This window comes from Myodes glareolus, chromosome 4, assembly GCF_982192425.1.
Source record: "Myodes glareolus chromosome 4, mMyoGla1.1, whole genome shotgun sequence".
NCBI classification, from domain to species: Eukaryota; Metazoa; Chordata; class Mammalia; order Rodentia; family Cricetidae; genus Myodes; species Myodes glareolus.
The window spans coordinates 36,777,092-36,801,850 of NC_142029.1; the positions used below are offsets into that span (position 1 = coordinate 36,777,092).

General features: G+C 43.2%; 1 protein-coding gene and 1 long non-coding RNA gene across 2 annotated transcripts in view; both read left to right on the forward strand.

Annotated features, from left to right (window-relative positions):
* The first annotated feature begins 16,267 nt into the window (after nucleotides 1-16,267).
* Elovl5 (ELOVL fatty acid elongase 5) overlaps nucleotides 16,268-24,759 on the forward strand; it is a 73,216-nt gene continuing 64,724 nt past the window's right edge. Inside the window, exon 1 of the mRNA XM_085689424.2 lies at nucleotides 16,268-16,396. The gene's annotated coding sequence lies outside the window, so the exon portion shown is untranslated. The remainder of the gene's footprint in view (nucleotides 16,397-24,759) is intronic.
* Nucleotides 16,539-18,454, forward strand: LOC148122230 (uncharacterized). Its single transcript, XR_015737680.1, has 2 exons — nucleotides 16,539-17,788; nucleotides 18,405-18,454. It is a non-coding gene; the product is annotated as an uncharacterized LOC148122230 (long non-coding RNA).

A 24,759-nucleotide genomic window follows, 5' to 3' on the forward strand; every position in this document is an offset into this window, starting at 1 on the left:
AGTAAGGATTTAAATTCAACATCTGGGAAGCAACCAAGAGCAATAGCAATAGCTTATATTGTCCTGAGAGCAACGGTGATAGCCTATACTGTTTTGGGAGTCTATTGGACTCGTCTGAATAACAGCTAGAAGGAGGTTTCTTATGCTTGGTACTGAGGTTTTTGTTAGATAGTTTATGTATCTTGGAGTAAGCATTATCACCCCAACTGGTATAGCTTCACTTAAACTACATATGTATGGATACACACACACACACACACACACACACACACACACACACACAAAACATATATATATTATATAATTTTAGGTAAATATAAAATGATTCCTTATGGATTTTTCAAACATCCATAGTGTCATTTATTCCCTTCCCCCACCCTCTTCATCTGCATTGACCACACTTGCCCCATTCTCAGTTAAAGACTCTCCCTTGGTTTTCCCCATTTCTCCCTCCATGTCTCCTCTACCCTTCTATTCCTTCCCTAGTGCCCCTTCAATGACAACCTTCTATGTTCCTAGTTTCTTTGGTTACTTCAAGCTGTATGCTCATGTCTGAAGATCTGGAGCTAGGAATCAAGAGCAGAGAGAACGTGCATTTGTCTTTCTGGATCTGGGTTATCTCCCTCAGTATAGTATTTTCTTGTTCCATCCATTTACCTGCAAATTTTATGGTTTCACTTTTCATAGCTGAATAGTATCCCATTGTGCATAGGTACCATACTTTCATTCCCCTGTTAATCTGTTGAAGGACGCTTAGCTAACTAGCTATTATGAATATAGAAGCAATACACATCACTAAGACCTATTTTTGATGTAGAATGTCAAGTCCTTTGGAGATGGCATAGCTGGATCATATGGTAGGTTTATTTTTGACACTTTGAGAGTTTTCCTCACTGATTTCCATTATGGCTGCTCCAGCACAACCCTCCCCCCACCCCGGCAGTGAGTGAGGGTTCTCTTTCCCCACATCTTGTCACCATTTATTGTCATGGTTGCTTTGACCGGCACCTCCTGAGTTGCTAGGAATGATCAATGTTTTTAAGCTACTTCTTAGTCATTTTTATTTCTTTTTTGAAAAACTCCCTGTTCAGATCCATAGCCCATTTTTTAAATTAGATCATTTTTTTGATTCTTTGTTTTGTGAGTTCTCTCTATATAGTGTGGCTATTAATCTTCTGTCAGATGTATAGCTGGCAAAGATTCTCTGTGGCTGTCCTCTTTACTAAATTGATTGTTTCCTTAATTGTACAAAAGCTCTTTAGTTTTATGAGGCCCCATTTATCAATTTTTAAAAATAGGATGTGAACAGAAACTTCACTAAAGTACATTAATGTCCAATAAAAAAAGCCCAAGATCGCTAGTTGTTAGAGAAATGCAAATTAAGACTACAATAATATACTACTGGAAACTCATTCATATGGGTAGAGTTTAAATAACTGATACTCACCCAACGTTAGCAAGAATATAAAGGAGACACAACTTAGATCCGTGCTGGTAAGAATGGAAAATTTGGTAACCTAGCAGTTTCTTAAAGAGTTAAGCACACATCTGTCGTATGACTCAGTAATACCAATTCTAGTGTTTATACAAAATAAAGGAAAACATTCGCCCACAAAAAGCCTTGTGTAAGGAAGCTTGTAGCAGCTTTATTCATAATAGCCCCAAACTGGAAACAACCCAGGTGCCCATCAATAGAGCAGAAAAATAAACTGTGATGTCCTCAGACAGTGGAATGCAATGAAATAATAAAGAGAAGCAGACCGCTCGTACAAGCAGAAACATGAATGAATACCCAAAGTCTACACTCAGGGAAGAAAGTCAGTTGCAAGAGTGTGAACTCTGTGGTGCTATGGATGTGAAGTTCTGCAGGGGAGAAAAAAATGTCATAAAATCAGAACAGTGATTGCTTCTAGATAAGACCAAGCCTGAGGGACTTTTCTGGCTGGTGAAAAATAAATAAAATAATGCATGTTAATAGTGGTCTTGCTGGGACAGTAGGGAAAACAGACACCAAAAACATGTTCTTGCATGCTGGGCCACTCGGAACAGCCTAGTGAGCATGTGGGATCTACTGTGTGGTTAAAAAAAAAAAATGCTACAAATACCATTCTGTAGCTCTCAGTTAAAAATTTAGTTTTAAAGAAAAGCCCAAATGCTGTCATTGCCTGAAAATGTGCAGTCGTTTTGCTTATCATGTATAGCTGCAGAGCTGATGGAGAATGCTCACGGACACTCTGACTTGGGTCTTATATCCTTAAAGTCACACACAAGCCAAAATAGAAACACAGCCGATATTCACTTCTGTCTCTCTTTTCTCCTAGCAACCACATATTTAAGCACCTTTGGTCCTGTGAGGGGAAATGTTACCTAGTATTCACAAACATCACCAACTGGAACGGTTTTTATAACGGACTGTTTTCCTGCCACGGTGATTCTTCAGCGTGAACTAGGGTTTCTGGAAAGATGCCTTGTCCCAATTGTTTCACATTTGGCATGAGTAGTGCAAGGTTAGCACCTCCAGAGAGGCCGGCTGACCAGGCATCGCCTGGTGTGGGGTCCAAGGAAATGCTGAAGGAAGACCCCAGACTCAAATAGTATGTAAGAACAAAGAGGGTTTATTATACCAAATGCGTGTAGGGTCGTTCACCTGAACAAAATGGCGACAGCCCCGAGAGGAGCGTGCAGATTCCTTTTAAGCATGGCTAAGGGGAGCTTTAGGGACAGTGAAGTCATTTCATACATAACTAATTTAATAAGCATCAGTTACATTAGTATATTTTTAATTGGTTGAGGTTTAGTCTTCTCATGTTTGGACACATCGACACAAGCTTATGCAAGTTGAGACATTGTTGATTCTTTTGTATTGGATGCTAATTTGGTTTTTAGTGTTTTAAGGAAACTTTATACTATTTTCCATGCTGTGATATAATTTTATGCTCCCAACAATACTATTGTATTTCATAATTGTCCCCATTTCTCCACAATTTTGCCAGTGTTTCTTATCTTTTGCTTGTGATAACAGCCACCATGAGAGGTTCGAGGCAACCGCTTGGAAAGGCATCTACATTTTCCCACAATCAGTGATGCTGTCTGTTCACGCTTTCTGTCTTTTTTTTTTTTTTTTGAAGAATGTCACACAGTATTAGTGTCTGTTGTCTCTGGTCAGAGAGTCATTGGTGAAACTTCTCTTTCTCACAGTTTTTTGATAAAAAAGAGAGAATTTGCTATAGAATATGGAGTAAAGTGTTTCAGCGTGGCACTTCATACCTCTGTCATTTACCCTGGTCTCGCCGGCTCCTCCCTTTCACTGCCCTCTCATGCCCCCTTTCCTCATCTAACTGCTTTCCTTTCTTCCACCCAGTTAACCCCCTTTCTGTTTTTCTTTTATATATTTCCCATTGTTTTCCCTTACTTCTCATGTTCCTCCTTCTACTCATGACCTACACACACACACACACATACACACACACACACACACACACACACACACACACTTTTAAATCTAGGTCCCACCTACATGAGAATACATGAGTGAGTACGTGTCTTTCGGAGCCTGGCTTATCTCACTGACTATAATGACTTCTAGCTGCATCCATTCTCCTAGACATGCCATGATTTCACTTTTCTTTATGGCTGCATAAAATCCCATGAAGCATAGGTGCTGCATCTTTTTGTTCGTTCACTGCAGCTGGGCGTATTGCCTGGCTCCATGTCCTAAACACGGCCGGAGCAATCACACTCAAGTAGGCAAGACGCGGTGCTGGGTGTGTCTCATCAATTTATCAACTGACGTTATTGCTGGTGAACCGTTATCTACTGACATGCTCTCTAAGAAATTTCTACAGTTAAGATACAGGAAGGTTACAGTTCGAGGATAGGGCTGCTTACCATGCATGGCTTTGCAGGGTCTTCCCAAGTCAGAAGTGAAGCTTATCTTTTGGTTTTGACTTTGGTTTTAGCCAACTGGTGCAGGAGAATTGTCTGTATTCTGTCAATCATGTTTTAAATAAATGCTGATTGGCCAGGCAGGAAGAATAAGAAGGTCAATCAGACAGGAAGTAGAGGTGGGAGATGAGAACAGAAGTATTCTGGCAAGCAGGAAGCTTCCTCCACAGTCCAGCCCAGATCACCGAAGAAGCAACATGTGACCTGCTCTGTTGTGAAAGGTACCAAGCCATGTGGCTAGCATAGATAAGAACAATGGGTTAATATAAGCTACAAGAGCTAATAAGAAGACTGAGCTAATGGGCCAATCAGTTTATAACCTAATGTAGACTCTGTGTGATTTTCTTTGGGGCTTGCTGGCTGTGGGGTACTGGGCAGGACATAAACCTCAACAAGCTGAACCTCATGTTACAGCCAACCACTCATGACTTAAACAAACAACTAAAAGGTTTAAAACAGTTGGTGTCAACCTGTGGGTTCCAACCTCTATCTCCAAAAATATTTACAATTCATAACAGCAGCAAAATTACAGTTATGAAGTAGCAGCGAAGAGAATTTTATGGTTGGAGGTCTCCACAACATGATGAACTGTATTAAAGGGTCGCAGCTTTACGAAGGCCAGAACCACTAATCCAAACCCTTCCTACTTAAAATAACACTTAAATACCTAATACCTACAACTGGAAGCTCAATGGACAGGAAACATGCATGATACCAACGGAGAGCAGCTGTAATAATCCCTCTCCACCCGCCAGCCTGCTCTTTAATGGCTGAGACAAAATGGAATCCTCTGAGTTCTTGGGTCATTTGCCTTCATGATTGGCATACCTGAGTAAACCCCGTCCACATCAGTGTAGCTTGGAAGTTACCTCTCTCTCTCTCTCTCTTTCTCTCTCTCTCTCTCTCTTTCTCTCTCTTTGACTGACTCTGACAAACATTTATCTAAAAACAAAGATGATAAAATTGATATGGCCAGATCCAGGTCCACCAAAGTGGCCAATTAAACATCTTGGTGGTGCTGGAAACCCATATCAGGCCCTTGGCTAACGCTAGGGAAATACTTAGCTACACCCTTGGAAAAGAGAGACAATGGGAGGAAACAGGATATGTGAGGTTCGTTTTCTCTCCTAATTAGCAACTCCTGGGAGACACTGGGCCTGCAGCGGCTGTCAATCATAAATCCCAGAGAAAGTACCAACAGGTCATTAGGTTATGTAAACATAGCCATGACCATCGATAAAGTGAACATAGATTTTTCTCCAAAGAATGTTTAAGGACTGTATAGTCCACTGCACACATATGTTTCATGGAATAGCTCGGAAGCAGGTCTGGTGTTTGATGACGCCCACAACCCTGAGCAAACTCTGATTGCTACTTTCTATCCTGTCCTGCAGAGAAAGAACTCCAATGATATACATTAGACTCATAAAGTGACAGCAAATGCAGGACAATGTTCAGAATTAGAGGAACGGTATCCTTCCTCCTCCCTCCTGAGCATTTGTGGATAAATGAGATATGATCAAAGGTCCCACACGGACCAGACATAAAGATCCTGTGTCAAGTTAATGTGTAACACAGAGAAACGAAGAGATTCAGAAGGTAGAGAACGCAAAGGGTCTGCTGTTCAAACTTAAATATACAAAACTTGCTAAGCAAAACTAGAGTGAAAAACTAGGAGTATATATACTTAAATAGTATATGAACAATTAAGATGTGTATCTGTAAATTGTACTTTATAAACAAAGGAGTTCAATGGGAAGGCAATAAAATAAATTAAGTAAATAAATAAATAGATAAATAAAATGTTAGTAATGAGCTGTGATGTGAATGGTAAGAGGATTTTTCAAATTTTTCAATTTTTTGTGATAAATCTATATTACTTTCATAAGATTAAAAAAACAAGACAGATCTTAAAACAAACAAATAAACAAAAATGGTCAATGGAAACAGGTTATCTTAGGATTTCTATTGCTGTGAAGAGACACCATGACCATGGCAACTCAAATAAAGGAAAAACATTTTATTGGGGTAGCTTATGTTTTCAGAGGCTTAGTCCATTATCATCATGGCATGACACGGTGGTGTGCAGGTAGACGTGATGCTGGAGAAGAAGTCAAGTTGTCCTATATCTTGACTTGCAGGCAATATAGGAAGTGAACTGTCGCAGTGGATGTGGCTTGAGCATATGAGATCTCAGAGCCCGCCTCCGCTCTGACACACTTCCTCCAGCAAGACCACACCTACTCCAACAAGGCCACACCTCCTAATAGAGCCACTCTCTTTGGGACAATTTTCTTTCAAACCACCTCATAGGTCAACACTCACTCCTTGCTGATGGAAGTGATTGTAATTCTTGAGTGAATTTGTCTCTCGACAGCCTCTCTGGGGCAGAGGTGGAGGGAGTTCCACTCTAAAATAAGCTGAAAACAAGCAGCTTCAACTGGTGGTTCCAGCAACCCAAATCCTTTTTTAAAATATAATTTTTGATTCTTTGGGAATTTCACATCATACACCCCATTTCCATTCACGTCCCAGTCCTCCCACATTTCCCTCACTCCTGCAGTGTCTCCCTGAAAGAAAATTTAAAAAGAAATCAAAACGAAGCAAATAAACAAAAACAAGAACAAAGCAAACAGCTCTTCACTTCTCCTCTACCACCTTTTCAACACCTCTCTTTGTTCTGGTGGCATTGGGGGCAGTGTGTCACCTGTTATGCCCAAATCTGTGAAGTCCCCGCAGAAGCCAACAAGGAGATTGAGTAGGTAAAAGCAAAGAGCCTTTATCTTATACAAGCTTGCAAACCTGGTCTCTCCGCATGTCCAATAAACGGAGAGGCCCAAGCTCAGTTAGAGCTGGGTTTTTATAGTAGTAAAGGTGGGGTGAGGGGTTTCTGAGGTTCAGGATCCCTGATTGGCTGACATTTGTCTAGGGGTGTCCTGGTGAGTGTGTGCTGGCGGATGGTCTTATCTACAGCAGCTAGAATGTTAGGCATTTCCTTTAGATGGTCTGTTTTTTGGTCGGGCTCTGGTAATCTCAGCTTGCGGTTCTTCCTGCGGCCAGGTACTGCTTCAGGGTAAACTACTGAGACCAGGCCTCCATTTAAATTTATTGATGGCTAAGTCCTACTCTGGCAGGTGATGATGGTTGGAAGTAAAGAACTTCCTTTGGGTGATTTGTTCATATTTAGCTTACCATGGTTGGCTCCTTCATCACCTAGTAGACCCTTTTATCCGATCAGCTTTGCTAGCAAATGTACATCACAATGAGTCAATGGTCTGGTTGAAGGCCTCTGGTTTCTGGTATCACCATCACTGAATCCTCACCGGAACTCCACACCAACAAGAACGGGGTAGGGGAGCCAGCTTCCCTACACCCACAACAACAAAGACCAAGGTGTGGAGCCATCTCCCCTATATCAACACCAACAGGGATCAGGGGGTGGAGCCAGCTTCCCTACACGCACACCAGCAGGGACCAGGGGGCGCAGTCAGCTCCCCTATACCCTGCACCAACAGGGTCAGTTCTCCCTCACCTGAGGTGAGGAATAAATGTTTTCTTTCTCTTTTGTTTTGTTCTGTTTCTTGATACAGGTTTTCTCGGAGGCCCTGGCTATCGGAGAACTCACTTTATTCCAGGCTGGCCACCAACACAGAGATCCTCCTACCTGTCTCCTGAGCACTAGGATTAAAGGCGTGAACCACCACTGCCCAGCACAACCTAAGCTCTTAAGTAAAAGTTCTTTGATGGTCAGACAACATTCGAATTAGAAACAATTGCTTACTTGTCAGTTCAGCTAAGAGAGTACAGACAGGAGCTGGAGAGGTGGCTCAGAAGTTAAGGAAGCTTGTTCTTGAAGAAGTCCCCATGTTGATGGCTCATAAACATTGGTAACTCCAGTTCTTGGGGATCTCAATCCTTCTGACCTCTGACGACACCAGGACCACAGGTGGTGCAGAACCCTCATTCTCATAAAATATTTAAAACTTAATTTAAAAAAGCAAAGGGAAAGAACCAGACAGCACCTTCATCCACCACTCTCTGCAGCTCATGAGCTATAAGGTATTGGAAGCCAACCTCCTGGTGTTAAAGTAGTACAGAATATTCTATAATAAAGAAGAGTCAGGTCATAGGAAATATATTCTAAGTTAGTGCAGCAGAGAAGTGAATAAAAGGTTGCCCAGCTAGAAGACAGCAACCAACCTGACATTTGGAAAAGATAAAAAGCAGGAACAAGCAGACAAAAATAAATAAGATAGATTAGATGATAGATAGATAGATAGATAGATAGATAGATAGATAGATAGATAGATAGTTAGATAGATAGATGATTGGTGGATGGATGGATGGATGGAAGAAAGGAATGAAAGATGGATGGATGGATGGATAGATAGATAGATAGATAGATAGATAAGATGGAGGGGAACGGCATGAGAAGGTTGCTGGGTGGAAACCCACCTTCAGGAAGAATGGAAGCAGGTATGATACAACATTTTGGCTGGAGTGTTTTCCTTTTTGAGTTAATGGCTGATGTTTTCAACACAAAATTAAAATTACACTGTGTTGAACTGATCCAGGCACAAAGTACCAGAGACGCCTATGCCAGTTTGAGGTCACAACCTGGCTGTCACGTGTCACATACTGGAAGGACTTACTAATGATGGTTTTAGAAAAAAATCTTTATATATTCTTATGAAGTAAACTCAGGAAAGTAGGAACAGAAAAACCAAATGAGCTTTGTTGAAGTGTAAGCCTGCTCCAGCGTTCAGAGAAGCCCCTTTCATTGGCCATGTTTTCCAGTGCTAACCCATCCATTCATTCGGTCTAAACTGTGGGAGTTCAAAGTGTCCAGGAATAGAATCGAGAGACTGCCAGCATGTGATCAGCTCGCGTCTGTAATTAGAGTCTACGATCTGTTCTGACGGACCACATCTTTGCCGGTCTCTAACTTCACCGTTTATGGATGTGACTTTTCACCTACATACCTTGTGTTATCCATTTCCCTTGAAGAAATTCTCTGAGATTTTCATAGTACTGCTGCATGGCGGTGGGAGGGGGGCACACCGGGTCAACTTCTAGCAGATGTGTCTAACTTAGAGAGAAAAAAAAAAACATCATCGTTTTCCAGCATGATGGTTTTGTTTCCTGTCACACACGCGTCCAGTTTCTGCAGCTTCTACCCACAGCCTGCCTCTCCAGCACTAGAAAGCTCTCCTTCAGGTCCTGCTGGCTCCTGTTCTGCTCTCAAGCAAGGCTGCAGTTTGCTTTCTGTTGTTGTTTCTGCTTGTACTGACTTCCTTCATCATGCTGAGATGCAGGGCTAGTCTGACTCATCTTTGTACGATCTCATGGCAATGTGGGAATAATAAAAGTCCGTATTCAGCTGAATTGAATACAATCGTTTAATTAGCAAGAATTATGATCTTGTTGATAGCCAGGACACTGGGACACAGCTTGCTGATGCGCTCTCCCTGTTACTGCACTCATCAATCTGAAGTGTCTTTGTTGCCTGCACTTTAAATGAGTCATGGCACTGGCAAGTCCCACACTTCTTTATCCCCGTCAGAAATCTGCTGGTCTGTCCTACCAAGGTCTGCGTGTTCCCCTCACCAGTCCTTCCTTCTTCTCATTGCTGCCTTGCTCTACAGGCTCACTGTTTCATCATAGGCCGTGTGTAAGATGACTCTAAATGACCTTGCCCTATCTACTGAACCCTTCTTCTCTTATCTTCCAAAGCATAAATAATTTTTTTTAAACCTCAAAACACTCTCAGTTATCAAAGCCTCAAACTACTTCTCCCAGGCCATCTGCTCTGAACTCGAGTTCCTTCCAATACCTTTTCAGCTGATAGGTCTACAAGCACTGCACTCAGTCACAGCAACCCTTCAATGCCTGCCCTCTGCACACTTCCGTCACTCTATGCCCGTGTTAGCATTAACAAAAGAAGGAAGAGGAGATAGCTGACATTTCATTGGTTACTGGAAGTCAGACCGTCCCTGTGAAATATGCCACACAGCTACAAACTTCTGGAAAGCCAAATGGTGACTTTACGTTTGCTCTGGAATTGTCAAGAGTTTTTATCTCTTTTGTTCCGCCATCTTCTGAGTGGCTGTCACACACCCTGTTGTGTGATGAAAACTGCCAAGGCATTTTTCACTTGAAAGAGGTTAAGCTCAAAATGCCTTTAACATGATATCTTTTATGTGACGCCACTCCATCACTGTTCATGCGTGAACATCGAGGACAGCTATAGGCATAGAGAAGCTATGTTTGGCCCCTGAGGAGCTACAAGCTGGGAGAAGAATCACAACGCTCATAGTAACTTGACTGAGGAATCCTCCACACCAGACTGAGTTTTCTCCCTGAAAGAAGAAAGGCTAAAATTGGTCCTGATCCTGTTGTTGAAAACAATCTGTTTACTCTTCCCAAATAAATGCTCCTGGAGGGTCCGCAGGCATGCCCTGGGCTCCTAGTGCAGCTAGTTCCTGTAGTCGTGAGATAAAGTACAATTCCATCAGAGATGCCAGTCAAGGGCTAGAGAGGGAGCTTGGGCCGCAAAGTGTTTGCCTGGCAAATGTGAGGACCTGAGTTCCATCCCCAGAATGCATTTTAAAAATCAGACGTTGTGAAGCGCAATTGTCATCCTAGCACTGTGGAGGTGAAGACAGGAGGAACCCTGGGTCTCCCTAGCTATCGAACACAGACAACCTGGAGTGTTCCAGGCCAGTGAGAGATGCTAAAGTTTCAAGGGAAAGGGCAGAGAGTTTCTGAAGAGTGATACTCAAAGATTCTCTTCTGGCTTCCACATGCTTGTGCATACACATGCAAATGAACCAGTCTGCACATACATGCACACATCTAAAGATACCCTCTAAGCATCCAAGGATAAGATGTAGGAATTTAGATGCTATTTACTACGTATTCCCTCTTCCCAGGCCGGTGGTAGTGCTGTAGCTAGACTGGTGTAGGAAATGTATTTTGATAACTATCAAAGTTGTCAGACTAAGACATAGTTTAAAGTCATATAGCGATCATTAAAAAGAATGATGTTATATGTAACTGATCTAAAGATGAAAGCAAACATGATCTATAGATAGGTAGACAGATATATGAAAATTTTTTAAAAATCCTCAATTGGTGCAAACTTGTCAAATGTTACTATTTTTCAAATTTTATTCAGACTGGAAAAAACAGTAGTGTGTGTGTGTGTGTGTGTGTGTGTGTGTGTGTGTGTGTGTTATAAAGAGAGATGTATTAAATTCATATACTGAGTCAGAGACTTTTCTCTATCAAAGTATAATTTTGGATCCTATATTCCCAGGGTCAGAGCAACTTTTCACCCAACTTAAGAGAAATTTTAATTCTGGAACATAAGTAATTTTGACCACAGTAGAAATGATATCACAGCCTCAGCCAGTGGCTATTCTTCATGGGGTAGCCTGGGTTGCTTGCTAAGCCATACAGAGGCTAGTTAGTATGTATTATAACAGTTCTGGGTTCCCAGGGTGGTCTAAAGCCACACCCCTGATCTCATATTCGAACACCTGACTCAGGTGAGCATCTGAGTCTGTCTTTAGCTTTTACGCTCTAGCCTTGTCTTTGTGCTTTTTGTCCTCTGACACGTGGGCACTCCTGAATCGGCACCAGTGCTTTCCTGGCTTCTGGCTGTTGGCAGCTCAAGCTATGCTGACCACTGGAAGGTCATCATTCCCTGACAACAACGCTCTGCAAGTGGCGGATGGTACAATTTTGGAGGAATGGGTTTTCATACTGAGATATTGGCCACCCAGAATAATCAATTCTTCAAGTATATTTACGTAAAGGAAAAAAAAATATGCGTCACTGGTAAAAATAACCCAGAAGCTACAGTTTCTCAGTCGAAAACAGCAGGCTCGCACTGTGAATGCCCTGGAGAGATCTGATGTCGCGATTAACTTCACTGACACCCTATCTGGGATGCGTGGCTTAGATTAGAAGGCCCTTTCACACACAGTAATTCATCCGATCTCACAACAAATGAGGGACACCGCATTGGATGATCTGCCAAGTCCCATTACGCAAACGATATGCCTACCAGGTTCCCAGTTAAGCCACAGGGATTCCACCCCATGCTGCTCCCCACCTTCAGGGTTTTCCATATACTGTTTTATTCCTGCCGTATTTTACCAAATCCTAAATCCATGGGTTCATGATCATCTCGTTATTATCTCTTCTCTCCCTCTTTCCTTTCTGGTACTCCCACACTTAACAAATCTCTTCACTGCAGGAATTTACGTAAAATCTCCCAGAGTAATCAGTTGTCTGACCTAGTTCTGCCGAAGAGAAATATGAGAACGGGGCATTGTTTTAATTTACTTTAATCTTGTGGGTTTATATATTATTAAAATCATGATAAATTTTCATCCCTATTGACGGTAGTGTTTGTCCGTCAGTGTCAAGAAGTGTACTCAGGTAGCCAATGTAAGGGAAACAGAGATTTATTTGCCCCAGAGGGACAGAGGGCAGGGAACAAGAGAGTAAGACCGGAGAGAGAGGATGAAGGGGGGAAGGAAAGGGAACAGGGGAGATGGGGAAGCAGTATCTGTCTGGAGAGGGACAACGGACCGCCCCTGGATAGAGATGGCAGACGTGGCCCTAGGCAAATGGTAGTTTATAAAGGTAAAGGGGCGCCCGTGTTAGGAAGGAGGTGCTTAATTTTGATCTGATTTACAGGTTAAATAGGGCAGTCACAAGGAAGCTTTTGATTGCTGAATCTCTGTACTTTGGTAGAAAGACCTTGGTGGTCAGCCTCAGGAGGAGGAAGTGGTCAAATAAGGGATTAAACCTTGGTGGCTAACTTTAGGAATGTAATCTGGTTTTAGCAAGGTAAAGGGAATGTTTCGCAAGGTAAAATGGCCTTGTTAGCCATGCTCGGGCCCACTGGAATCTCTTTAGCCAACCGTTAGAGTCTGGCGAATTATCTTCTTGGTTCCTTAACAACTGCATATGTCCTGCTATGCATCCCTTATTCCTATGGTCCAGAGGTTTGTTAGCTTCTTATTAATGAATGCCTCTGGAGCCTTGATTACATTCCCAGCAGATTCCCAGGTCTCTCTGGGTGCCAGAGCGGCAGGTTTCCTGAAGCCTACTCCAAGTACACATTGTCCTGATGATGTGGTCTCCGGCCACCACTTCAGTGATGGCAAAATGGCATTTCTAGCAAGAGCTCTCCCAGCCCTGGTAGGAAGCCATGCCTATAATTTAAATTTTCCTAGTAGAAAAGTAAGTCGAGATACACGAAGCAAGTTTTAAAATTTCTTACTGTATAAAGTACGCAACATAAAACTTACTACTTACGCAACATTTTATTTATCTGTTTGTTGACGGACATTGAGTGCTACATTTGGAGCTATGTTTAAGAATGTTGCTAGGAGGACTGTGAAATGGGTTCACTGGTAATAGAGCTCGCCATGCAAGCCTGATGATCCAGGTTCAATCCCCGGAGTCCACAGCGGAAGGAGGAAAAGGGCTCTGACCTTCAAACATGCACAGTAGCACGTGTGCATTCTCTCTCTCTCTCTCTCTCTCTCTCTCTCTCTCTCTCTCTCCCTCTCTCTCACATACACACACACACACACACACAGTAATAAGTTTTAAAGTCATTTAAAACTTAGAAAGGAAAAGAATAGTGTTATGAGTGTTGGCATCTGAGGATCTGCATCCTTGCTTTCAATTCTACTACCGTGAAATGAACTCTAACAGTGTATTTTACTCAACAGACCTAAACATTTCCATTTCAAAATGTGATCAATAGAAAGATTAATTTGAGCAGCTTTATATCAAGCCTCAAAATCTGGTACATTCACAGTACCACTCAATTTAAGCGTGAAAATTTATTCTATATTTAGATTTCGTAAAATTTATAGTTAGAAAAGGAGATTCACATTCACAAATTGTCCCAAACAAACTTTACGGCATGAAAGCTGATTTAAATTAAAGATGTTGGGTAAGACGAAACTGGAAAACATTATACTGAGTGAGGTAACCTAGACACATGAAGACAAATACGCGTCCTCACTCTCAAGTGTGTCTTAGTGTTGAATCTTTCGATTTGTGTGTTTAGGTCGGAGTACTTGTACCTGTTCCAGGAAAATAGAGAGGGGCCACTGGTGGGGAGGGGGGACAGAGATCTTAAGGGAGGAGGGATAGCAGAACATAGGTGAAAGGAGGGGGGAAGAGGGCCTAAAGAGGGGGTTCGGTGGGGAGAGGGCTAGGAGGGCAGGACAGAGTGAAACGACACTAAGAATGTTTGGGAACGCTATCTAGAAACTTAAGCTACTATTTTATAAGCTCACTGTTTAGTTGGAGTTACCCTACACAGGGGATAATGCTCCTCCAGGAAGCCATAGGTTACCAAATAAAAATCCCAGTGCCGGGTATAGATTATCCCCTTTCCTTGAGTTGTTGGTTAGGGATGTCTCAGAGATACCCGAAATAATACAAGTTATTGCCATTGTTTTTGTTTGTTCACTTGAACACGATGGTAAGATTCTATTGCTGAAGAAACCACACACTTTGGTCATAGGACATGGAGAAATCGAGTTGGTGCTGGGAAGTTTCCTCCTACCAGAGAGCCTTTGGAGTATCAGTGAGGGCTATGGAGGCAGCTGGGGTGGGGCTGGGGGTGTCATCAACAGTCGTATCCAGGACTAGTGTGGCGGGGTCTGCTCACGAGTGCGAGTGTGGCACAAGTGTGGGAGTGTCCTGCCACACTCTGGAGGGATTCAAGGCCACTCCACACAGGGAAACTCACATCTCGTAAGGTAAGCCTGGCCAAGAACCCATGGCTGGGGAGCTCACAGACTCGAGGATGAACCTACTTCTATTATTTTGCTAAATGGATGTAAAACTGCTGTCTAAATCCATATCTTTTTATGACTCGATTAGTACATCTCTCACAACTCATCAGAGAAGTTTCTGTGTGTCGTACACAGTGGTTGATGTAGAAATACACACATGGTTAAAGTATAGAGAAGACGTGTTTATGAACTGCTTAACCACAAATGTCACATCTGTATCCCAACTCTCCTCCCAAGGCCCAGAGACCATCTTGGAAGAAGAAGCAAAAAGACCTTATGAGCCAGAGGTTAGGGGGTTCTGGAACAGACAGTATCTCCTGAACATCACGGGACCACTGCTCTCATAAACTTAAAAGCAGCTGTGGATGTCTGTCTGCAGACAGTCAAGAAAGACAGCCAGCATTCTGGCCCCCACCTAGCATGGAGTAGCTATTGATTTTTGACGGATTACAGGGAAGAAAAGTCAGATTTCTTATCAGATTTCTTTAAGGGTGTGTCACCCCTCCCTGGAGGTCAACCATGCTCCCACATTCAAAAATACATGGGCAGCATAAACTGAACTCGGTGGATTATTTAAAAAGACAAAAACAAAAAACAAGGCTGTGAAGTTGGGTGGGGTTGTAAGTGGGTATGGTGGATGGTATGAGTTCCGGAGAAGTTAGGGGATGAGTGGGAGGTGAATATGGTCAAAATACATAAAGAATTAAGACAAATATTATATTTTAAAGACTTGGGGTTAACACTTTATGTTTTTATTCATTTTTACTTTCTTTCTAAAACAGGGTCTCACTTTATCTCTGTGAATAGCCTGACACTTATTGTGTAGCCCAGGTTGGCCTGGGGACTTGTTGTGATCCTCCTGTCTTCTAAGTGCCCCACCATGCCTATCCGGCATTTCCTTTAAAAAGGCTGGTCTGTCTTTTAATGCTTGAATCCGGCAAGGGCCTTTCTTCCCCTGAATTTTAACCTCGGCTGCTCTGTCAAAGTTTCCTGTGTCCCCATACTTCCTGCTTTGTACTTACAATGGTTATGCCATGGCTGTCTTCCTTTACTAATTATACACATACTTGACCCATGGACAGACCTTACTCCAACGGCAAGCTTTTCCAGTATAGGAGAGGCTTCCTTTACTATGAGACCATGCATAGAGCAGGCAGCACATTCATGCATCATCCGCTACAACAGACTGTTTAGAATCTGACTGCAGCTTCCCCGCTACAAAAGTGGGGAGAAGTAATCCTGCCACAAGATTTGCCTCCTATTCTCCAGCATCCAGTCTACCAAAACCGGACATCATTTTATGCCAGGTTGGTGTTATGTGCTGGCTAGTTTGTGTCAACTTGACACAAGCTAGATTCATGAAAGAGAAGCAAACCTCAGTTAAGGAAATGCCTCCACTGTAGGGCATTTTCTGAATTAATGATTGATGTGGGAGGGCACAGCTCATTGTGGGTTAGGCCACCCCTGGGCTGTAAGAATGCAGGCTGAGTAAGCCCTGTGAAGCAAGCCAGGAAGCAGCACTCCTCCTTGGACAATGCATCTGCTCCTATCATTCAGGTTCCTGCCCTGCTGGAGTTCCTGCCCTTGCTGCTTTTGATGATGAATTGTACGGAACGGTGAGTGAAATAAAAACTACCCTCTCACAGTTGCTTCTAGTCACGGGGTTTCATCATAGCAATAGTGACTCTCACTAAGACAGGTTACAAATGGCATCCTCAACCCCTGTGTGGCCCAGTGATTAAACGACTTGAACTTTCCTGGCCCCTTCAAAGTTCTGGCTTGGAAACTGTGTACTTGAAAGAATTCTTATATACAATCTTCCATTCAAGGAAGAAGTGCTTGCTTACATTTGGCCAGATGCACCCTGTTGACCTATACACCAAAAGCTTTCCTGAATGGCCTACCCTGTGAATCTGCAAAACCTGGCATGAAAGGGGTCCCGCACGCAATTACTCAATTCCAGCCGCAGCATTGGCAAGGATAAATTGCTCAGCCGGTTTCTACATCTAAAACTGGCGATGACTAACTGAGAAGTGAAAACATTTAGCGGTAGTTCAGGATCAAACTGTTTTCTGTGTCTTTAAGGTTTCCCCGTGGAGAGAGGGGAGGAAGGGAGTGACCCTTAGTTGACAAAAGAAAATGTCACTGTTTCCTCTTCCTGTCCAGAACGGTTAGATCTCATAGCAGATAATCTCAAAAGGTCTTTAAAATGTGAGGAGGGCGCTTCTCGCTGTCCCCTTTTTTGAGTTCACAAAAGCCAAGTGAAATTCAGCTTCAGGGAGACCGGCATTTTACTGGTTCCTACCCAGGCCCACAGCCTGTGCTGACTTTAAAAGGCCTGGATTCTCTGGAGCTTGGAGATTCACCCGGCAGGCGCGGAGCTGCGGTCCGAGGTGCGTGATCCCGCAGCCTCGTCTCCCAGGCTCCCGCATCCCGCGCTTCCCCAAGGCCCGCGCCTTCCGTGCCCCGCCTGGTCGCCTGTCCCGCCAGATCCGGAGGGTCAGCGCGCGGCCGCGGAGGCCAGTGCCCGGGAGTAACCCTGCGGGCCCGCCCCCCTGCACAGGCTGCCCCGAACGGCGCCGTGATTGGCGGACGCCGTCGCGGGTGAATGGGGTGACCCCGCTCCTCCCTCCCGCCCGTCCGCGTTCCGCCTCCCCGACGCGGGCCGGAAGTGAGGCCGTGGGGTGCTCCGGGATGCTGGGGGGGGGGGGTGCGTCTCTCGGACAGAGACCCTTCGACCCCGAGGGTCCCTCCTGCAGCCGACGCCGATCGCCCAGCCGCACGAGCACCTTGGAGCCTGGGCAGGGCCTCGCTGAGTCTCGCTTCTGAGCCTGGGCTGGCCCAGCCTGGGGCTTGCTGTGTGGACCCCGTTGAACACAGAAGATGGGGTGCAGCCGTTTGAGCATACCAGACGCGCACAATTTTCGCCATGCAGACCTCAGTAAAGGAAGCCACTGCCGCGGTGAAGTGCAGAGGGTGAAAATCAATAAGCAGCATCATTACCGAGTGTGAGAAGTACTGGAAATAAAGCAGACTAGAGAAGACATTGGTTTTTTGGGAGGGTAATGCCGGCCTGGTTGGGCATCGGGTAGGGGTATGATGGGGTAGGAAAGGAGAAGAAGACAAGAGTACACACAGGTTTTAAAAAAGCCTGGCTTTTGCGGAGTTCTTTCCTCGTTCTCTCAACATCTGAATTTTCAAGGCACTTTTTTATTTGCTAAAAGTGCATCACGTTTCATAAGGCAATGTTTATTATCTTAGTTCCTCGGAGTATAGCATTTCCCCCAAAGACAGTATGTATGTACATGATGTTTACTGCTGTCTAGGTTTCTGGCTGGATACAGAGGGTAGTTCTTAAAACGAATTGCACATTTGTGAGTGTTGGATGAAAATCAGTTCTTTTTATGCTTGTCCCACACACCCATGCCTCATCTTGCTCTTTGGAAGGCGTTCTCGAATATTTAGCCACAACACAGCTTTCTGGGTGTTCAGGCCCACAAGCCTGCTTACTGGCGAACTGGCTGACCGATAACTGTCTTAGTGAGATGAAAGCACAGCACACCATAGGATGTTTGTGTTCGATTTTTGTGTTACCATAGTTACCTGCAATGCTTCCATCCACAGTAATAAATGAAGAAAGCAACAAGCAAATAAACAAACACTCACAGCATGAATTTGAGACTCCGAAAGCCTTATTCTATCTTCAAACAGTCGACTGAATCTAATTTGCTATTGTGATTATGAAGAAAGTAAATGGTCTTCTTGGGATGTTGTTGTTGCGTGTGTGTTTAAAATAAACAGTCTTCCACCAGTCTTCAATAAACATCCATTTCTTTTTTGCTTTTTACGTATCTGGCACCATACCCTACTAGAAGTTTCTGCCCTTGCCTTGAGGAAAAGAGATACTAGAGACAATAAAGTGACACAGAGCAGTATAGAGTGTGCTAGTCATGGGAAAAGGTGAAAAGAAACATTTTGTTCTGGTTTATATTCTGTGAAGCAAAGCCGAGGGAGGGAGGAAAATAAAAATGAAAAGATTAAATATATGCACATTAAAACTCTATGGAAGTCTGTCTTATCTATCACTGAGAGGCATGATAATAACATTGTATTCTGCATTTTGTGGTTTTAAACAATTTAAGAATGCCCTAAATTTATGTTCAGACTGAATCTGTGTAACAGCTTCTGTGTTTGCTGAAATAGCCTGGCGGAGGGCAGCATGCTGTGGAATCATTTAGCTCAGAAGGCAACACCCCACCATGACAGAAGAGAACACGTGGTTATGCAGTGCAATGACTGGTGCCGAAGAGATGGCTCAGCAGTTAATAGCACTTACTGCCCTTGGCGGGTGTTGGTCCCCAGTACCTCCATGGTGGCTCAAAACCATCCCACACTCCAGGGGGATCTCATGCCCTTTTCTGAACTCTGAGGGCAGCAGGTGTGCACACGGTGCACATATAGACGTAAGTAAAACACCTATACATATAAATTTTTTTAAAAAACTCATTTTAAAAAAAATCAAGCTGCTGCACAAACTTGCAAAATTTCACTTGAGTCTTGAGTGGTAAAAAGTGAACTTGAGACTGTGGGAAGAGATGGCACCACCATATTCTGGCATGAGGAGAATGCCTAATCACACAGATGCACAAAAGCACGGCTTTTAATGAAACCCTTTGTCAGATAACTAAAATAGCCCAGGACCTTGAATGACTACATCTTTTAAGGCTAAATTTTAGAGGATTTGTCTTTATAAATGTTAGACCCAGGGCAAAGAATATTGAGTATATGTCGCCAGCTCTGACTGACTAGAAACCACTTTGAGAACATGCCACTTAGCCAGGGTGTGTTCCCCGCCAGCAGAAGCCACAGCACTAGGCTCTGCCGGTTTACACAGCTAATATTTGGCCAACAGTGAGCTTATCATTTGCTTTTATCTAATCTTTAGCTCTTTGATATGTTATTGAATTAAATAAATTAGTTCTAAATTTATCTTGCTATTCAGAAAAGCAAAAGACAATAATTTTTCCTGGTTGAAAGCTTTATTTTCATTTCAGTCACAACTTTATTAACGTTTGCTTTATAAACCACAAAATTCAGCCAAGTATACAATTTAAGCATGTGAAGAAGTCAAAAACTGAGTGTGGCCAACTCAAGGCTTAATTTTTGCCAACTGGCTTTGAGGCCATGTGGTATGCCACTTGAGTCTTGTATGGCTTGACTTTCTCATCATTATGTTGTTGACAGAATAGAATTAGGGGGCTGGAGAGACAGCCATTAAGATTAAGTAACATAGCAGTTAAGATTAAATATTTGTCCTTGCAATGCGCTGGCATTCAATTCCAAGCACCTACATGGTGGCTCTGAACTGTCCACAGGGTATCCAATGCCCTCTTCTGACCTCTTGGGGCACCAGGCACATATGTGGTGCACAGACATATATGTGAACAAACACACTCATAAACTAGAATAATTTTTTTAAAAAAATGAATGCAATCAAACTGCACTGGGAAAGGGTCTTAGAAATATCTCAGTAATAAAAGAGAAAATATGGTACCAAATTTTAATTTATTTTTAATGTAAAAATATGTGACTGAGTGTTTTGTCTGCATGTGTGTATATGTACCGTGTGCATGCCTGGTGTCTGCAGAGGCCAGAAGAAAGGTTCAGTTTCCTGGAACTGAACTCACAGATAGGTATGAACTACCATGTGGGTCCTTTAAGTTCTGTCTTAGTTAGGGTTTCTATTGCCGTGAAGAGACACCATGACCACAGCAACTCTTTAGAAGAAAAACCATTTCACTGGGGTGGCTTCCAGTTTCAGAGGATTAGTCCATTATCATTATGGTGGGACATGGTGGTATACATGCAGACATGGTGCTGGAGAAGTAACCAAGTGTTCTACATCTTGACTTGCAGACAACAGGAAGTGGTCTGAACCACTGGGCATGGCTTGAGCATATATGAGACCTCAAAGCCCGCCTCCACAGAGACACACTTCCCTCTAACAAGACCACACCTATTCCAACAAGGCTATGTCTCTCCTAATAGTGCCACTCTCTTTGGGGGCCATTTTCTTTAAGACCACCACAACTGCTGAACTAGTTCTCCAGCCCCTAAAACTTGACTAATTGTTACAATAAATATAATAGTTTCTATCTCATGGAAAAGGGTTTGATATTCAAATTAATACAAAACATTTTTAAAAGCTATTTTTACTTATATGTGGTGATATCTTGTTTGTGCAATAACAAATAAAGCTTGCATGAGGATCAGAGTGTAGAGCTAAGCCACTAGTTAGCCATAGAGGCCAGGCAGTGGTGGCGCACACCTTTACTCCCAGCACTCGGGAGGCAGAGGCAGACGGATCTCTATGAGTTCAAGGCCACTCTGGACTACACTAGATTGATCCATTCTGAAAAAGAACAGAGCTAGGAGGTGGTTCACATCTTTTATCCCAGTACTTGGGAGTCACATGCCTTTAATCCAACACAGGAAGTGATAAGGCTGGGTGGAGAGATGAATATAAGGCAGGAAGAGACAGGATCTCAAGGCATTCAGTCTGAGAAATTGTGGAGAAAGGATACCCATTCAGCCTGAGAATTTTGTAGAGGTGAGAACTAGTGGCTGGCTGCTCTGCTTCTCTGATTTTTCAGCTTTTACTCCCTAATATCTGACTGTGTTTTCATTATTAAGACCAATTAGAATCATGCTACATATATATGTGTGTGCTCACATGAGTTTCTGTGTGCTACAATGTGTGTGTGTATGAGGAGAGTGTCCACTCCCTTGAGACTGGAAATACAGGGGTTTGTGAGCTGCCTGATGTGATTGCTGGCATTTACACTTCGGGTCCTAGGCAAGGGCAGCAAGTGTTAAGTGCTGAGCCATCTATTAATCTTGCCACCACCCTAATTGTATTGTTCTGAGTCCTTGGATACAGTTACAAAAAGAGCAGCATCTGTGCTTTCAATAAGCTTATTGGGGGGCAGCATAATAAATATTAAAAAGCAAATGTGGTGTGTCAAACAGTGATGAGTGCTAAGGAGAAAAACTGAGGAGAGACAAAAGGTTCCAGAAAACGGGAGGCAAGAAGAAGGCAGTGTGGAGTGGCAGATAAGAATGTCTCTTGCTTCCTGAGGAGGTGGTGTTGATTCGAAGATCAAAATGAAACAAAGTTGAAAGCCTTGGAGAGTTCTAGGTTGAATCCTTGCAGGCTTAAAGAAACAACAAGAGCAAGGGTCTTGCCGTGGTCTAGAGCTTGCTAAATTCAAAGAATAAGAAGGAGGTTATCCTCTGGGAAAGGCCACGGTGTCCATCATGGCTGGGTCCTGGAAACCTGACTGGTGTGATGAGGGAATGAAAAATGGACAGACACACGTACAGAAAAGCCGGCATCAGGTGGAGCACGTCACTTGGATGGACTTGCGTCAACTATTAATAACCTGGAACCTTCCTTGCATTGTTTATTATGTACAGAAAGAGCCTAGCTGGTCTGAGGGAATTTCTCTGAAGGCCCTGCAGTCATCTGGGAGGAGGAAGCTGCAGTTGCTAATTTTTGCATACACCCAGTCGATCATTCCTAAGGACGCACACTTGGACCAGAGAAAGGCTTTTGTTATGCCTCTGAGTCTCACCCAGACAAAGGCTTTGCCAGTTCCCTTGGGTTTGAGGCATCGGTTCTTGTCAAAAGTGCACATTTACTCAGGACGTCATCCACTCCTTACACATTCACTCAAGGTTTTCTTGGCTCCCCACAGAAGGCAGATAATTTTAGAAGGACAGAGAAATAGCAACATGCTAAATAATTAAGGTCCAAAGGCTGTTGTTAGGATGTGGGTTTTAATTCTCTGTTGAGATGAAGTTGGTAGATAGTGCTAAACAGAACTGGAAAACAGAGAGAAGACAGGAGAAGAAGAGAAAGAAAGAGAAGGGGAGCAAGAGCAAGCTCAATAGATGGACCGGCGTCGTCCTCAGTTTAAACAACAGCCATCCTAGATTCTAGTTAACACTGAAACGTCCAGGGACTAACATTTTAAAGACAGATTTCATTATGTCATGCAAATATCTCCTAATGAAACAGTAGCAGTTTCAGTAATCTCAGGTGGTGGTCTTTAACATGGTCCCGAGAGACTGAGACTGTGCAGCTGCAAAATAGCTACAATGGACATGGGCTAACTGCATATGCAGAGATAGTCTTTAAATGAGGGACAGGAAACATAACCTCATTTTATTTTATTTTTTTTAAGACAGAATCTTTTTAAAATTCATTTATTTATTATATATACAGTGTTCTACCTGCATGTAGTCCTACATGCCAGAAGAGAGCACCAGATCTCATTACAGACGGTTGTGAGTCACCATGTGGTTGCTGGGACTTGAACTCAGGACCTCTGGAAGAGCAGCAGTGCTCTTAACTACTGAGCCATCTCTCCAGTCCCCCTTCATTTTTATTTTAAAGTAAGAAAGCATTATTTAGTGTTTGATGTGGTGATGGTTTGAAAGAAAATGCCCCCCCAAAGGGTGTGGCACTATTAGGAGGTATGGCCTTGTTGAAGTCAGTGTGCCCTTGTTGGAGGAAGTGTGTCACTGGGGGGGCCCGTTTTGAGGTCTCTTGCTCAAACTTCACTCAGTGTCACAGACTATTTCCTGTTGTCTGAAAGAAGTAGGACTCTCAGCCACTTCTCCAGCACCACATGTGCCTGAGGACACCATGTCCCACCATGATGATAATGGACTGAACCTCTGAAACTGGAAGCAAGTCACCCCAATTCAATAAGAGTTGCATGGTCATGATGTCTCTTCACAGCAATAGAAACTCTAAGAAAGAAGCATGTCCTTGTTTTTTTTTAGTAAATATAAATATTTTGGCTATATGGGCTTACAACATTTCATTGGTGGAGACAATATAAACATTTGAGTATGGTATAAAATTTGAGATTGAATTTGAATTTCAATTTGAAAACTTAAACCCCCAAAAGGACAGAATATGTAGAGACAGAGACGTTAGCTAGCTCTGGAGGAAGAGTGGCTAGTAAGGGACATTTACTCCTGTGCCATCAAAATATGTCCTCACATGCCACTTGAACAGCAAAACTTCGTGTATGTAGACATCCATATGAACAGATTAACACTCTGGACAGCTGCAGGGAAGGCAGGTCCTAGTCTCTGTAGAAACGAATGGCAACTAACTGTTACCACAATTTGTGTATGTTTAAATTATCTAATGTATACACAGTTTGGTTATCTGTATGCCTATCACAAAAATTTGGGTCCTGGAACATTGCTGGTACATGATAAACATTACCCTCTGAAAGAAAGTGCCTACATTGAACGGTTGGATGTGTTTTGCCAACGGGTGTGGGGCCTTGAACTAAAGCACGCACATGCGCGCGCACACACGCACGTCAAATTTCTAGTGCTTGAAATGGGAGAAGCTGTATGATACTTGGATGAAGGCCCTGCATTATCAAACAGCAGCGAAAACCAGAAAGACTTCTGCTTTTCTGCCCGAGTCCATTTTAAGTGTTTAAATTGCCCCGCTGAAAGACATTACCAACTTTTCCATTACAAGATCAACACAATTTCCTAATAATGTGTGATCAATCTATCCAAGAATTACCGTTACAAAGCTCCGAGTGGTTTTTTTTTTTTTCTTCTTTTTCATCTTGCTCAACTGCAACCCCAAATCGTGAACTGGGTCCCTTTCAGAATCGTGGCCCGTTAGGTAGTCCGTTAGGTAGGTGGGTGCCTGCCAAAAAACACCACGCCAGCCTTACCCTCGGATGCTGGAAAGAGCCCTGGGCATCTAGAACTTCACTATGACTATTGCGCAGACTCTGCGTCCCACGCAGGCTTATTAGGAAGAAGCCAGAAAACTGCCCTTAGACACGTGAACCACAGGAGACCAACCCTGGCCTCCGCTGCTCACCGCATCGGAGTCTGGAATTTACAATCACGAAAGTTCTACCGCTTCAGGATT